The 17,850-nt window shown below is 38.1% G+C and overlaps 1 long non-coding RNA gene across 2 annotated transcripts; it reads left to right on the top strand.

Annotated features, from left to right (window-relative positions):
• The first annotated feature begins 11,835 nt into the window (after positions 1-11,835).
• Positions 11,836-17,550, top strand: LOC142442685 (uncharacterized). Of its 2 annotated transcripts, XR_012783455.1 has the most exons (3): positions 11,836-12,280; positions 15,081-15,204; positions 16,607-17,550. It is a non-coding gene; the product is annotated as an uncharacterized LOC142442685 (long non-coding RNA). The 2 variants fall into 2 exon arrangements; XR_012783454.1 differs by lacking the exon at positions 16,607-17,550 and having other exon boundaries at positions 15,081-15,470.
• The last annotated feature ends 300 nt before the right edge of the window (positions 17,551-17,850 follow it).

The following is a 17,850-nucleotide window of genomic DNA, read 5'->3' as shown; positions in this document are numbered from 1 at the left end:
TATTTGCAAACTTAATTGTTTCCCTGTTTATCATCATGTTGTTTATTAGTCCATTGTGCAGATTTTTTTTTGTTTTCTTAGCATTGAGTTGCAATCCATACTAAATGCTATATTCTTTGATTTTCATCAGTAAATACTTCAAGTCCTCTTCACTTTCAGCAAGGTTGTTTCATCAGCCTATCACATGTTATGAATGAAACTTTCACCAAACCTGATGCTACATTTTCTTCATATAGCTCAGATTATTTGCTTAGCATTCAGCTCAAATAAGTAGATTTTAAAAATTGTTTATTTACTTATTTTTAAAATAAATTTGTTGGGGGCTCATACAACTCATCACAATCCATGCATACATCAATTGTGTCAAACATATGTGTACATTCATTGCCCTCATCATTCTCAAAATATTTTCTCTCTACTTAAGCCATTGGTATCAGTTCCTTATTTTCCTCACTCTCTCCCCACTCCTCCCTCCCTCATGAGGCCTTGATAATTTATAAATTATTATTATTTTGTCATGTCTTACTCTGTCAGATATATCCAGGACAGTGAGTGAAAGGAATAAGTCGATTTTTAAAAATACAGCACTGGTGTACACCTTTTCTGATTTGAAACCATTCAGTGTATACTCTTTTTCTTCAAACAATTACATGTTGATTTATGTTTAGGTTCACCATATGCACAGTTAAATGTTTTGGTATTTCTATTCTTCACAAAATTATTCATAGCTTATTAATGCTCACTCAGTCAAATACTTTTGCATAGTCAATTAAACACTGTGCTAGTCTGGGTTGACCAGAGGAATCCAGAGACACTCATATATGTGTGAGAGAGTTTTATATCCAAGAGTAATTGTATATTAAGAAAACATCCTGGTCCAGCCCAGATCAAGTATGTAAGTCTGATATTAGCCCATATGTCCAACCCCACTCTATAAATTCCTCTTCAGACTCACACAACACTTGGAATAATGCCAAAGACAGGAAGATCACAGGCCTGTGGGTGGAAAATCTTCTGAATCCAGAGGTGATGGAAGCATCTCAGCCCTGGCCTGGGTCTCCAGAAGGCTCCTCCTGCTTCAGAGCTCTGACTGGGATCAACATGGCTCCATATGTCTTGTCAGCAGGAAGACGAAGCAGAAAGTGTGTGTGTGTCCTGCCTCCAGGCAGGAAGACAGGAGTTCCCAGAATCCTTAGGAGAAGGTCATGCTCACACAGAGGCATTATTGGCTATGACCTGATTGACAGGATAGGCTCCACCCCTTGGCTCAAGTTGACAGATTATGTATCTGCCACAAACACAAATAAACTTCTCTGTTTTAGCCAAAGTGCATTAACAGTAGCAATGATCTCCCTCATACAACATCCTCTTCTGAATTTGGATTGGATTTCTGGCAGTTCTCTGTTGGTGTAGTATTGTAACTATTTATTAATTATCTTCAGTCAAATATTGAATGTTGTTCACTATGTTTATGTGTTCTGTCAGGTCATTTTTCTTTGGACTAGGCAAAAATATAGATCTCTTTAAGGTAGTTGACCAGATAGCTTTGTTCCAATTTCTTGAAATAGACTACTTAGTAGTACTGGAATATGCTATTTAATGATGGACATTAGGAGAATTTCCTGGTGATCTACATTTTTTCAGTCATTAAATATTGTTTGAAGCAAAATTCTCTGCTGATGTACATTGAGTCACTTTGAGGTGATATCATCTGAAAAGCAAATCTTTGATTTTTAAATGAGGACATTGAATTTTGGCTTGACCAAAAGCATGCTGAAAGTCTCTTCCTCAGTCTCTCAGACCTCTCCCTTGTCCCCTCTCCCTCTCCTCTCTTTCTACCTCAGGTTCGGTTATTTTAAGAAGACTGAGACCAAGTCATAGAAGAGCTTCATGTTCACAATGTTATACCATCTCATCTTTAAAGACATTAAGATTCAAGTTACCGGCTAACATTATAATGAGTGTCCGAAGTACATTACATTTTCTCTTAGTAAGTCAAAGAGGGTATGTATGTGAAATTCTGTTCTAACTAGATTAAAACAAAACTTTAGGACAACGAAAATGTCAGCACAGTGACTTGGCTTTAAATGGTTGACATTGGTGATTCTGTTGATTTGCTGACCTGGAGCTCTAGAGAGTCTTCTCCTTGAAATCCTCTTAAGAGCAGTCTTAATTAAATACCGCTACGTTTGGTTCCAGTGACTTTTTAAATTATATTGTGCTCAAAAAACCAGTAGCAAATGTGACATTGCAACAAGGAGTGGATAAGTTTAGGAGACATTTCTGCATGTGTATCTTATATTTCTCTGTTCTTCTAAGGACACATGAGTTGGCAGTATGTTGTTGTTGTTTTGTCCTGAGCTATACTTTCAAGGATGACTCTACAACAGATATTTTAGGAGGAAAGAAGGTATTTTTTTCTTTCAGAGACAGAGGGAAGATTTGTTTTTTTTACTAGACTACTAAAAGATAATAGCTCTCCCTGGAAAAACTTGAACAAATTTGCTAGCAGTCAATTTATAGAACTGACGGTTCTTAATCTGGGGTTTCTTTACTGTGATACAAACTAGCTTTATGCAACATTTTCTTGGGTGACCCCACAATACTACCATAGAACTTGTAGAGAAAATGAAAAAATATGTAAATATAAAACTCATGGCATTAGCTAATCTGTGAGTAAAGATTTTGTTAAACTAAGACACTTTATATTTTCTGCCAGGGCCCATAAAACTGGAGCAAGATATTGTAAGTACCTTCCACTCATCTTGAATATGACATTTGTTTCTCTTTGATGAAGTAGGACTGGAACCTAGGTCTCTTCTTTTCAATACCATGCTCTTCACATACAATCTTAGTATCATTTGCAATTACCTTTAGGTGCCCAGAAATAGATTCACTCTAATGACATTTTGACAGAAATAAAAGTAGCATATATGCCCTATTCTACTGTCCACTTTAAAATTAATTTCTTTCCATGGACAACAACATTATCAGTTAATTGACATTTTGTTTTCCTATATGAAAATTTTAACCTGCTAGGACTGATTTTTAATACTAGAAGCTTATTTTTCTATTTGAAATTTAAACGGAGAGCATAATCAGCAGCAGGACTTTAGAGAAAACCACCAGCATGCTGGAGCAAAAGTACTTTGGGTTCTTTGAATTATAGAGATTTATGTGCAACCTCAAGCAATGCACATTAAAAAAAATTTCCTAGGTGATTAATCTGCAGTCTTTGGAAAAAGCAATGCCTACTTGGAAGTTTTTGACAAAAACTTTGAAACATCATGTTCTTGCAGTTATAGATTAGAATTCTTAGAGAATTAAAAGTATGGAAACAATTTTTAAACTACACAGAAATGTCAATCCTTTGAATCTTCAATAACACATATTTGAATAAATTAATAAGACAATTTTATGGCAAAGGATTTACTGTTATTACATACTTTTTACTTCAAGTTAAGCAACATAAATTGTTGCAAGCAGATGATCTTCAAGTGTATTTAGCACAGCTCATGATTAACTTTGTGGGATTCTCTGGGACACGGTATGTTCCTTCCTTTACAGTTTTCTTTAGTTAGCAATATTAACTGAGGGCATCTTTAATCATAACAACTTAGTCAGATATATTGTATTCCATCAGTAAAGTCAAAATCGGGAATAAATTTAAAAGAGTTGCAAAATAATCCTTAGATATAACCAATCAAACCAAACACACCACTATAGAATCCATTTGCTCTCCTAGTGCCCCACGTAGGGAGGCTAAGGCTGGAACTCTCTACAAGGCTCGCTCGCTCGCTCGCTCACTCACTCGCTCGCTCTCTCACTCGCTCGCTCACTCACTCGCTCGCTCACTCTCTCACTCACTCACTCACTCACTCTCTCACTCACTCTCTCACTCACTCACTCTCTCACTCACTCACTCACTCACTCTCTCACTCACTCTCTCACTCACTCTCTCACTCACACTCACTCGCTCACTCACTCACTCACTCTCTCGCTCGCTCGCTCGCTCACTCACTCACTCACTCTCTCACTCACTCTCTCACTCACTCACTCACTCTCTCACTCACTCACTCACTCACTCACTCTCTCACTCACTCACTCACTGACTCACTCACTCTCTCACTCACTCACTCACTCACTCACTCTCTCACTCTCTCACTCACTCACTCACTCACTCTCTCACTCACTCTCTCACTCACACTCACTCGCTCACTCACTCTCTCGCTCGCTCGCTCGCTCACTCACTCACTCACTCTCTCACTCACTCTCTCACTCACTCTCTCACTCACTCTCTCACTCACTCACTCACTCACTCTCTCACTCTCTCACTCACTCTCTCACTCACACTCACTCGCTCACTCACTCACTCTCGCTCGCTCGCTCGCTCGCTCACTCACTCACTCACTCTCTCACTCACTCTCTCACTCACTCTCTCACTCACTCACTCACTCACTCACTCACTCTCTCACTCACTCTCTCACTCACTCTCTCACTCACTCTCTCACTCACACTCACTCGCTCACTCACTCACTCACTCTCTCACTCACTCACTCACTCTCTCACTCACTCTCTCACTCACTCTCTCACTCACACTCACTCGCTCACTCTCTCACTCACTCTCTCACTCACACTCACTCGCTCACTCACTCACTCACTCTCTCGCTCGCTCGCTCGCTCGCTCACTCACTCACTCACTCTCTCACTCACTCTCTCACTCACTCTCTCACTCACTCACTCACTCACTCACTCACTCTCTCACTCACTCACTCACTCACTCACTCTCTCACTCACTCTCTCACTCACTCTCTCACTCACTCTCTCACTCACACTCACTCGCTCACTCACTCACTCACTCACTCACTCACTCGCTGCCACAAAGGAAAGTCCATCTTACAGCAACTCTGAAAGTCTTGCCTTTCTCTTCTGGAACAGTTGGTGCATTTAGTACTATGGCCAACAGGCCCTTCTATTCCTAAAATTCAATTCCAATATAAAGAAGTTGTTTAGGAACAATCCTTTTAAGAGAATTGCCACACATCTCAAGTCTTTCTTTAAATGAAAGATATACTGACATATATTTAATTATTCTTTATTTTTTGTTCTTTAGGATATTACAAAACATTTAGAATATGAAGACTCAGCATAAGGTACTCTTAAATGTTTTTGTTTTAGATTTTTTCCTTAGAATACTTTGTGTGAAATATAACTGTACCTTGTCTTTTTCCTATCTGTCCCAATTCTTGTTTTCCCAAATAAAAATTGTCTTATTTTAAAACATACCTACATATGCTTGTATAATGTGTTATTTAAAACTTTTGGGTTTTTATAACAATATGTCAAATACTGTATTACTTAAAATGGAAATGTATAATCTGTGTTTTAAATAAGATTTATAGGTACTTTCAAAGCACAATTGATTTAGAAAAGCATGAGTCTAGAAATCTTCCCAAAATTATTTCCTCTGTCTTCCCCAACCATACACACAAAACTGTCTAACATTCAGATAAAATGTTGCAGAAATGTCCATCAGTTTTATTATATTTAAGGGATCCTGTCTACCTTTAATTATTTTGCCAATTCTAATATACTTCTTGAAGGCAAAGCCTTAAAAAATCACTGCCATTATAGAATATGTGGTAATAGTGCTTATAGAAATTATGAGGCTTATAGAAGTATCATTAAATACATAAATTACTGTTCTCAGCCATAGTTTAAGAAATATGTGGTGTAAACACTTTCAAACTCAATTTGATGTGGAAAGATTTCAAAATTCCCAAGTGTCATATATCTCTAGAATAAAGGGGATAATATCCAAAAAGTGTGCATGGCTATGCTTTTTGTTTTGTTTTGCATTGTTTTTGTAACATAATTTAATTTAGCTAACAAAGCTAACCTAGGTGGAAAACAGTATGGAAATACGCACACAATTACATTGTCCTTCTCAAACTAAAGTTGCCCTTAATGACCTGAATGAAGTAAAGCCTGTGAGAATAAAGCCTTCAGGGCATTCGCTTGCTGATGTGGCACCACTCAAATGGGAAGAAATAACTGCAAAAATCTATAAATAACACAAGTTGTAATGCAACAAGTATGAACATAGGAAAATTGGAAGTCACCAAAAATGTAAAATGGAATACATATAGAGCTGAAATGAACTGGCATTGGTCATCTTGAATCAAAAAATCATTTGGTGTTCGAGCTCAGAAATGGTACAATCAAGCGTATTCACATTGCATCCACCATCCAAAAGGATATTTCAAGAACTATGCTGGAGTGCAGTACTATTTGTGATAAGGTTATATGCGTCTGAATTCAAGGAAAACAAATCAATACGACTATTATTCAAATGTATGCATCAACCACTAAAGGTAGTGTGCAGAAATTGGGGAATACTACTAGTGTGGTCATTCTGAAATTGATAAAACATGCAATGAAAATGCCTTGATATCTATTGGACTAAACACGCCATGAAGATGCTTTGATATCTATTGGACTAAATATGCCATGAAGATGCCTTGAGGTCTACTGGACTAAATGTGTAATGAAGATGCCTGATGTCTACTGGACTAAACATACCATGAAGAGACCTGGATGTCTATTGAACTACATGTGCCATGAAGATGCCTTGATGTCTACTGGACTAAACATGCCATGAAGATGCCTGGATGTCTATTGAACTACACGTGCCATGAAGATGCCTTGATGTCTACTGGACTAAACACTTGGGGTTGCACCCTTTATCGGACTGAATGACCACAACCACACCTATGGCTACACCCTCACCCCAAAATGTATACAAAGCCACCTTAGACCCCAGAGGAGACCGCTTCTGGCCACTGCAACAGAACAGCTCTCTTACTCTTGATGGTAGATCTTGCCCGTCTTTCTTTTCTTTTTTTTCCTTTAACTTGCTATTGATATGTGTGAATGTCCGTTGAAATAAATTGGCTGAGATTGTGTCTCATCAAGTGTGTTACAATTATGAAAACCTGGTCTAGTCACTGTGGAACGCTTATTAATTGAAAAGGTCCCCTGCCCTAGTGCTTAAGCTGATTGATTCCTAAGCCACATACAAGGGAAGGCAATTTAGAGACTGCAAGGTCACTGTCCCAGGGCATAAACCCACTGATTCCTAATCTCTGTCTTTGGAACTGTCATAAGATCCTCAAGACAGATATGCAATGAGTCTTTTGATCTCTTGACTGATGCTTCCATGAACATTGATTATAGATCCAAGACTGACAAAATCCTTGACAACTTCAATCTTTTGTCCATTTTTCATGATGTTACCTATTGGTTCAGTCGTGAGGCTTTAGGTCTTCTTTACATCCTGAAGGCTGCAATCCTGGACCTTCAAGAAGAAATCCTCCAAATCCTCACTTTCAGAAAGCAAGGTTATGTAATGTGTATCTAGCAATTTGTTAATAGCTTTCCTCCAATCCAGATTTCTGGAGTTATGCCAGTATCTCAGTCATTGTTATGCTTCAGCCCTCCTCTATAAAGCAGTGGTCATTACGTTCCTGTGTAGCAAGCTGACCATCTTATAATAGATTATATCAAATAAAATTTTCTACATTGTCTATGTAATCATTATATTCATCAACTGAAAAGCATGAATTCTTATTTTTCTGAAAAAAAGAAATAATATATAAACTATTAAATATTACTTGAAAAATATCACGATCTGACTCAATTTCTCCAGTCACATCTTTTGCCATTACATTTTCTGTACATAAAATACGTTCTGTTTTACATATTCCCTACTCTGCTTGGTTCCTCTAGGCTGTTCCTTTGGATGTCCTATCCTATGTGAAGATTCCTTCTAGCTCACTGTTTGGTCAGGTAGTCTTCTGAGCTCTCAGATATTGCTATAGTTACTTCATCAGAGTCATCTTTCTACTGTATAACAAATTAGTCTATTGTCCCAATAATATGTATAAATATATATGTATATATAATATGCTCAGAATATATATATTCAGCATTTTAGAATATGTATGGAATATGCATATACAGAATATATATTCAGAATAGATTCATAATACATAAAGTAATTCAACAGTCCTCATATATTTTCAGAATATAAATTCAGAATATCCACATTCACAATATATATAATAAACACATATATCAATATATCTGAGTGTGCATACAGTAGAAACTATAAAACTTGTCAGAAAAAGAAAAAAAAAGGAAAATAGTGAGACCCCAAAAGACATGGCAGTTAATTTGAGTTTTCGTTCTCAAATCTCTTTCCCATTTTGTTTACACATACTCTCGTATGCTGAATATATTACCAGTTTATTTTCAGCATGTCACATAGTAGGTGTAGAAATATTTGAAATATGTGAAAAATGAAATGTAATTGGGAAAGAATTTAAACATTTTTTGTTCTTAACAAGTCAATGAAGTTAATATATAAACTAGTTTTTGAAAAGATAGTGAAACACTGATTGCCTGTGGGACAGTCGTCTCATCGTTATTTCAGCATACATTTCCGTCATCACGTTTTTATAGTGATTGCTAAATTCTGATATTTAATATTTTCTCTTACAACTGATGCTTATATTTCTGTTTTTCATATCATCTCATTTGATCTTTACAGCAACACTAGATTTTTGCCATACTTACGCTTCGGTTGTGTTTTCACTTAATTAAAGAAGCCAAAAATTATCCCATATATTTTACATGATAACACCTATGACTTATTGGGAAAGATATTCATCAATTCAACAAATTTTCTATAGATAATTACATAATTGTTCATGAAAAATATCCCCAAATCAAAAGCTTTCACCTTCATGATAAACAATTAGAAATTATTCAATCTCTTTAGCCCTATATTTTATGTAATCATGTATTTATTTAATGTATCATGTTTATTAAATACAACTTTAAATATTTTGAAAATGATCAGTGTTAAAATGCAGTAGGTTAGCAAGTGATTAAACAAATAGCTGGTGCCAAATGCTTTACAGTTTCTCTGAACCTAGTGAAAAGTTTACACCTTCAATTTCCTTCCTGCAGCCAGGACATTAAAGGCACTTGACCATCATTGCAAGGCTGTGCTGGAATGCTAATAGCATCAAATATCTAATTCTTGGGAGAGACTTTCAAGGACAGAATGTGATTATAGTGATATTGGTGGCTAGTAATTGAAAATTTCCTGTCAATTGAACATCAGGATGTGAGGAATCGATGGTGAATTATATATTTTTTTAATCTGGCACATGGCTGCAATGGGTTTTTGTTTGTTTGTTTATGTGAATATTCTGTTTCAAGCATTACAATTAAAACTAATAAACATTGAGTTAATATATCTGATGCCAGCATTTTAAATTTATTTTAAAAAATAATGTCTTGCCCACCTCCATTCCCCCTTTCTCTGTGGAAGAACACCTCCGTGATGGTAAAAATTATATATGGTGTCATTTTTCTGGTGGTCAATTTTTGAAGAGTAGATAGAGATTTACTAAAAATGTCAGGATATTTAACAAAATCAGTTGTCAAGCTTATTCTAACTCATTACAGACATAAATGTGTCTATGAAGTTTTGCCAGGTTTTCAAGGAATGCTTTTTGCTAAATTAGATTAGCAAGTCTTTTATCCGGAGGCTCTGGATGGATTTCAACCTCTATTGTTTATTTTAATTATCAATTGATTGAATTAATCACAACACTCAGGTATAAGTGGTTTACATTTATTCCTTTTTTTGAATAAATTTTCTTAATCTAAGGTTCCACTAACTCACTTTGATATTTTACCGTCTCACATAAGACTACACATAGCCCACAAAACCTTAATGTTAAGTACTTAATCGTTAAGAAATCATTACCCTCATTCAAATTTAACTAAAACGACATACATGCAATTATCCCTCTTCCCAGATGTTTCTATTCGTCCAGAGTTCTGGTTTGGATTCACCTGCTGGTACGTATAGGTCATGTATTTTCCATGCAAGAAGTAGTAAAACTATTAGCACAGGTGGCTTATAAATCTGTGTCTCCAGGAAATATGAGTTGTACATTCTAACATTATACCTGTGTTTACAATCCCATTTGATAATTATTCTTTGTGATGGTAATTATTAGTATTATTGTAGGATATGTTCTAAAATTACTGTAAGCAATTGGAAAGTGATTGAACAAGAAAGTAAGCCAGCAGAGATGGGGAGAGAGGGAGAGAGCTGCATCCCGTGGAGACTGTCAAGGACTCAGAGCATGGACCTTCCCCAGAACAGCAGAGAAAGACTTCTCTGAGCAATATGACCTTATACTTAGACAGTTAGGCAAATAAACTTTGAGAAGATCATCTTCTGTTTCTTAAAGTGACCCCCCTTGCAGTATTGATAAAGCAGCACTAAGACAGGTGCAATCAGCAAAGGGCTATAGCTGTGAACAGCTTCTGGAGTTAGGCTTTAAAGGTAAGTTTTCCTATTATTGATGTTTAGAAGGTATTTCACTTCTAAAAGTTTTAATTTTTTTCTGTTTGCCAACTGAAACTAATTATTGCACTTACTTCATTGAGTTATTGTGAAACAAGCATGTTAATGCATATAAACCACTTATATTATTTTTTAAATTAAATTTTAACGCAACTCTTACAGCCCTCACATACTCAGGAGAATGCAGTGATGTCTACTTCAATCTCCATAAAAAAATTATCTCCAATTTTTAAAAGGGGATATTATTTCATTCTATTTCTTTGGGTGGAGGTAATGAAAAAAGTGATATGTGAAATTTACTGAAAAGCCAGAGGATTTAGTTTAGAAAATATGTGAAGAAAAGAAAAGACAGGAATAGAGTAAGTCAAGAAGGAACTGGGTACAAAAGGAAAGTTGTGATGTTTTGAAAATGGGGAAGCAAGTTTTTAAAGAAATGTATGCATTGCATGAGAGATATACGATAGGAGTGGGAGAGATGGGTAAGGCAGAAATTAAATAATGCTTGATGAATGCAATAAATGACTTTCTATTTAATGATTTCTCTTAGTTTCATATTACACCAGTTACCTTTCAGTGATCACACATTATTTTAATTAACTGCTCATAGGTGGCAAAAGGTAGCACTTCCAACTTTCTGAAAGTTACTTATACATATGTAAGACAGATATTAAGATTTCCATGCAGAAAATGTCTTATTACAAATATAATTTAGAGAAAAATGGGCAAGTACAAGACACAACTATATTTCTAGTGAAAAACTGCATATGCATCTCCATAAGAAATGCAATAAATAATTTATCAGTGATAAATGTACCCCTCCCCCATAAATAGCTTACGAGACTGTTGTGTTTCACTCAACAAAGGATACATTTTAAATACATTTCTATTGGCACACAATGCACACATCATAGAAGTCACTAGTTCAACGATATCAAGAAGAGTTGCACCATCATAACCACTCTCAATTTTCAAACACTTTAAAACAATTTCTTGTACTAATTATTTCTTGTACTCATTAAGTCTCCATTTCCCACAACTTCTCTTGCCAAGATTTCCCACAACTTCTCTTGCCAAGAAACAATTAATCCAGTTATTATCTCTATAGACTTACTTATCCGAGATTTCATATTCAGGAAAATATAATGCCCCCCATACAAAAAAAATAACAAGAATAACAAAATAAAACAGAGTAAAACCTCAATAGAAAGAAATTTTTTAAATAGAACAAATTTAAAATAAGTCAAATGGGAGGTAAAATGACAAAGTGTTAAATTTTAACCTAAGTGCATCTGCAACAATCCACTTCTTTGGGATCCGCTGGTGGCTTAATCCATGTGCATACATGTGGGAAGCCGTAGCTCTCGCGAGCTGTGGGAAGCCACAGCTCTCGTGATGTGGGTAGCCGCAACTCTCGCTGCCATTACTAGATGGCGCCGGGCAGTCAGGGCGGTGGTCCAACTAAGTGGTAAACAACCACTTAGTGCATGCGCGATGCTGAGATGACATAGTCATAACTCCACCCTGGAGTATGCAAACGAAGGTTCTGGCGAACTCACCAATCTATGCATGAGGTTTTGGCAAATGCACCAATCAAGGCACAGCACGTCCCCATAGAGCATATATAAGCAGCAGTAGTCTGGGGTTTCGAGGTCTTTACTGCATAATGAAAAATAAAACGCTTGTGGAAGAATCCTGTTGTGGTGCGTCTTTTCTTGCTGGCGAGACCTGGCGCGCGACAAATGGTGCCGAGAACCCGGGAATTTACGATCATCTAAGGCACGAGCGGAGACCCCCACCAGGGAGGATTCAGAACCACACGGAATTATAGAGGTAAGTTCTGAGAGACATGAGCCTGAACGATTGCTAGAGCTGCAAACTGTTGTATGCATTCTAATACTTTCACTTTCAGTTTCAACGGCGGACAGCCTGCTGCTTCTTATCTTGCAAATAAAACTGTGTGAACCTGTGTGTTAAATTCTTGTCTACATAAGTAGGGAATATGGGGAACGTAGCAATAAACACCATGGTTACAGCGCTTGATGCTTTATTAAGGAAGAGAGGATTAAAAATTTCAGAGCCGACGCTGCGTAAGTTTGTAACAAATGTGGATGAGATAGCACCGTGGTTTTTATCTACAGGTTCTCTGACCTTGGCGAGTTGGAACAAACTGGGCTGGGATGTAGACCGAGCTGCAAAAGAAGGGAAATTGAAACCGGGAACTAGACCCATCTGGAAGTTAATAAAAGCATGTGTTGAAGATAAAGAGTGTAGACAGTCACTACAGCAGGGACAGCAGGCTTTGGAGGACGTTCAGGAAAGCATGTCAGAAACAGAACGGGACGAGTCCAAAGAGGCTCGGGGCGAGTCCAAGGAGACTCGGGAAAGGCATGCCCAAACAGAAGAAACTGCGCAGGTAAAATTAGGGGAGGAAGTTGATCAACAGAAGAAGAACCGTACCCGCCATTCAGAGCCTTTATATCCGTGGCGAGAACTAGACTGTGCCCGCCATTCGGAGTCTTTAAATCCGTGGCGAGAACTAGAACTCTTGGAAATATCAGAGGAGGAGGAGGAGCAGTTAGAGGAGATAGCTGCTCGCTAAGAGGAAAGTCGGCATGATGGACTAAAAGCGGCCGAAAGAGGGCGGTATAGTGCTATGCGGAAGTCAGCTGTGAGCCCATCAGCACCACCTCCTTATAAGGAAGAAAAGCAAAAAGGGTGTGGCTATTCCTTTTGCCCACCCAATATCCGTAGAGAAATTCAACAAATGTATCCAGTATTTGAGGATCAGAATAACGCTCATTATCATACACCAGTAGAACACAAGCAAGTAAAGGACTTAGCTGAGGCTGTAAGAGCTTCTGGAGTAAGTGCAAATTATACTCAATCTTTAATTGAAAGGCTTACGAGTCAAGCTATGACTCCTGCCAATTGGACATTTGTAACAAAAGCAGTATTGACTACGGGACAGTACCTGGAATGGAAATCTTTATGGCAGGATTTATTAACAGCTCAGGCTAGAGAAAATGCTGCAGCAGGGCAGCCAGCATGGGATTTTGAAATGCTTACAGGCCAAGGAAGATGGGTTAATAATCAGACAGCATATCCATTGCAAGTATATCAGCAAATAAATTCTGCTGCAAGCAAGGCATGGAGAACTTTACCTAATAAAGGAGAGGTTAGGGGCAACTTAACAAAAATTATACAGGGACCTACTGAAACTTTTTCAGATTTTGTGGCACGAATGTTGGAAGCAGCAAAAAAAATTTTTTGGAGATCAAGACACAGCCATGCCTCTCATTGAGCAATTAGTTTTTGAGCAGTGTACAAGTTTCTACACTGTGTGCCACTACGGATGAGTGGGCAATTTTTAAGTGCAGTTTTAATGCACTAATAGACAACCATTATCCTAAACATTCTTTGTTGCAATTTGTGACTGTACATCCAGTAATTTTTCCCGTGTCACTGTTAACCATCCCATTAAGGAAGCTTTAGACATTTATACAGATGGCTCTAAAACAGGTAAAGGATGTTATGTGATAAACAATCAAGTGACTACATTACAATTTTTAGCTAATGCACCTCAATTAGTAGAATGTTTGGTGGTCTTAGAAGTTTTTAAGAAATTCACGGAACCAATTAACATCATATCTGACTCCCATTACGTAGTTAACGCAGTATCTAAGCTGGAAATTGCTGGCTACATTAAGCAATCTAGCAAGGTAGCAGACATATTGTCTCAAATTAGAAAATGTATTTTGCAATGAAAACACCCATTTTATATTCAGCATATACGTGCTCATAGCTTGCTCCCGGGACCCATGGTGAAAAGTAATGATTTGGCTGATCAAGCTACAAGAGCTTTTCCTGTGTTAACTAAATCCAATTTTGAACTTGCTAAAGACTTTCATGAGCTGTATCATGTGCCTGCTGCCACTCTACGCATTAAGTTTTCAATTACTCGCGCAGAGGCTCGTACTATTGTGTTGCAATGCGCCAAGTGTGCAGAATTTATTTCTAAACCTTCAGTTGGAGTAAATCCTCGAGGCGTCCGTCCTCTCGACATCTGACAAATGGACGTTACCCACATATCTGCTTTTGGAAAGTTGCAGTACGTGCATCTGTCAGTGGACACCAGTTCTGGCATTGTACATGCAACACCCCTAACGGGGGAAAAATCCAGCCAAGTAATTCAACATTGCTTAGAGGCTTGGAGTGCATGGGGCAAGCCCACCATATTAAAAACGGATAATGGGCCTGCATATACTTCCACCAAGTTTCGACAGTTTTGCTTGCAAATGCAAGTAAAACACCTCACAGGCTTGCCGTATAATCCCCAAGGGCAAGGAATTGTGGAACGGTGTCATCGTACTTTAAAACAATATTTATTAAAACAAAAAGGGGAATAGAGGCCGTGACGGTCACCACCCCTAGAATGGCCTTATCTTTAACTCTTTTTACTCTAAATTTTTAAAATCTGGATGAGAAAGGCCAATCAGCTGCAGACAGACATGGACAATGGCCAAAGCCACCAAAGGAAATGGCCCGATGGAAAAATGTATTGGATAATAAATAGTATGGCCCGGACCCTATATTAATCAGGTCCAGGGGAGCAATTTGTGTTTTTCCACAGAAAGAAGAAAACCCCATCTGGGTGCCAGAGAGACTGGTGAGACTAATTAAGGAGGATGAAGATCGTGGGAGCAGGAAGAATGAAGAAGACGATGATCAACCTAATAATGTTGCTGATACTGATGGTAATATGGACCCCAATAGTTAAAGGAGTTTCTTTATGGGCTATAGCTAAAACTTGGCCTGTACCTATTCCCATACACTCGAATGCGTCAATATTACCCTTATTCTTATCAACGCAATGTGATTTGGGAATACCATGTATTACACCTAGAGGGGAGCCTCCTAAAGTATATAATGCAAGCAATTTTACATTGGCATATATTTTGTGTTTTACCACCATTAATACTAGTGCACCTTGTATACATGTAAGAAATGGGTCTTTAGTCAATTTGGTGGATCCTTCTGGAGACTCTGCAGTTAATAATATTATATCCACCCTTATGAAAGTTGCACAAGGTGCTACAGGTGGAAGTGGCACCTCTGAGAAAGGAAAAGGTGTAAATATAACAACACTCATGATGATTCGTGAGGGATCTAGGCCCTCTGGGCCCATCTATGAATCAGTAGTGCCACCTAATGTGACCAGACGTGTCATATTACCTAGTTGTTTACCTGAAAAAGGTTTTCCGCCTTCTTTTACTGAATGTCCGTCTCCAAACTATCGGAACAAACCTATTATACCAGGTTTTGATATGACTCCAGCTTTAGGTAAAGCAAAATGGAATAGCAGTATTAATATCACTGGTCCTGATAATACTTGGCTGTGGTATGAATGGATATTATATAATCAACATGGAGCATCTACAATAGTGACTCCTTTTGCAAAAATGTTTGGAATTAATGATACTTTATACAATGTCACCGGTGTATACAATATCACTACAAAGAGGCTGAAAGTAAATACTATGGTTAATATATCAAGAGTGCAATTTCGGCCATCACCTGTTTGTGTCCAGCCCCTATTTTTCTTTCTGTTAACATTCAACATTAGTCATGCAAATGATACATTTTGGGAAGCTTCATGTAATAGCTTTAGCAGTCAGTGTTGGCTTGCTGAATGTTGGAATGGCTCTGAGCCATTTGCCTTGATAGTAAAGATTCCCACTATGATACCTGTACCGGTTGAAGCAGATCCCAATACTTTTCCTATTGCTACCCTTTATAGATATAAAAGAGATTTTGGCATTACTGCAGCAATTATTACAGCTATTACTATCTCAGCTGCAGCAGCGGTTACAGCAGGATTGGCTATGTCCAATCAAGTAATGACAGCAAATGTCATTAACAATATTACGCAATCTACATCAGAGGCTTTATCTACAGTCCATAAGTTGGATGCTCGATTAATGTCTGGTTTACTGTTAGTGAACCAGAGAGTTGATTTATTACAACACCAAGTGGATACTCTTACGAGCATGGTGCAATTAAGTTGTGTTTCTTCAACACCTAATTTGTGCATAACACCTTTAAAATTCTTGAATGAGTCTTCTTTTAGCAGCGAGAATATATCCCAGTATCTTACAGGACAATGGACAGCTGAGCTGGAAGAACTTCTAGAACAACTCCGGATGCAGATTACGACTCTTAATGGCACAAGAATGAAACCCATAACTGTTGGAGATTTTACTTCTTGGCTTTCTACTGCCTTTTCCTACTTTAAAGAGTGGGTGGGGGTGTTTACATTTGCTGCAATAATGTGCTGTGGAGGAGTGTTGTTGCTATGGTTGCTCTGCAAGCTTAAAGCCCAGCAGAAACGTGATAAAGTCATCATCACGCAGGCGCTCTTAGCGATTGAGCGCGGTGGTTCCCATGATCTTTGGCTTTCTTTGTTAAGAGAAAATTAACCCCCATAAGTTGTCAGCTCTTGCACCCCAAGGGAATTGTCCCATTGCACTGGGAAGAGTGACAGAAATTGGATCTTGGTCAGCCCTTGCACCATGTGGAGCTTTGCTCATTGCACACATCAGGGTGACCAGATTTGGGTTTTTAGATCCATCTTGATCTACTAGGGCTGCTGGAGGCTCCGGGATGGATCGATGGACTTTATATCCATCTTGATCTTTTGGAGCTGCTGGAGGCTCTGGAATTGATCGATGGATTAGGCTTAAAATAAAAAAGAAAGGAGGAGATGTGGGAAGCCGTAGCTCTCGCGAGATGTGGGAAGCCACAGCTCTCGTGATGTGGGTAGCCGCAACTCTCGCTGCCATTACTAGATGGCGCCGGGCAGTCAGGGCGGTGGTCCAACTAAGTGGTAAACAACCACTTAGTGCATGCGCGATACTGAGATGACGTAGTCATAACTCCACCCTGGAGTATGCAAACGAAGGTTCTGGCTAACTCACCAATCTATGCATGAGGTTGTGGCAAATGCACCAATCAAGGCACAGCACGTCCCCATAGAGCATATATAAGCAGCAGTAGTCTGGGGTTTCGAGGTCTTTACCGCATAATGAAAAATAAAACGCTTGTGGAAGAATCCTGTTGTGGCGCGTCTTTTCTTGCTGGCGAGACCTGGCGCGCGACACATACATTCTGCACTTGTTTTGAATTAAGATGACAGTCTACTTTTCAAAGCATAATCCATAAGAATTCAACAAGAAAACACCCCAGACATTGAGTGCGTCAGTAGCTTCTGTCTGGCATAAATAAATATCTCCATTGGTTCCAAATATCAGTTAGTTTCCATTTAAAGGTTTTCTTGGATTGTCTTAAAATTATATATTATTTGAAAACTCCCTATGAGACTCTTATAGTTTCTCTTGTCTTAA

The sequence above is a fragment of the Tenrec ecaudatus genome, chromosome 3, assembly GCF_050624435.1.
Source record: "Tenrec ecaudatus isolate mTenEca1 chromosome 3, mTenEca1.hap1, whole genome shotgun sequence".
In the NCBI taxonomy this organism is placed as follows: domain Eukaryota; kingdom Metazoa; phylum Chordata; class Mammalia; order Afrosoricida; family Tenrecidae; genus Tenrec; species Tenrec ecaudatus.
Note: the sequence above shows the minus strand (reverse complement) of the source record. Positions and strands in the feature narration are given on the sequence as shown.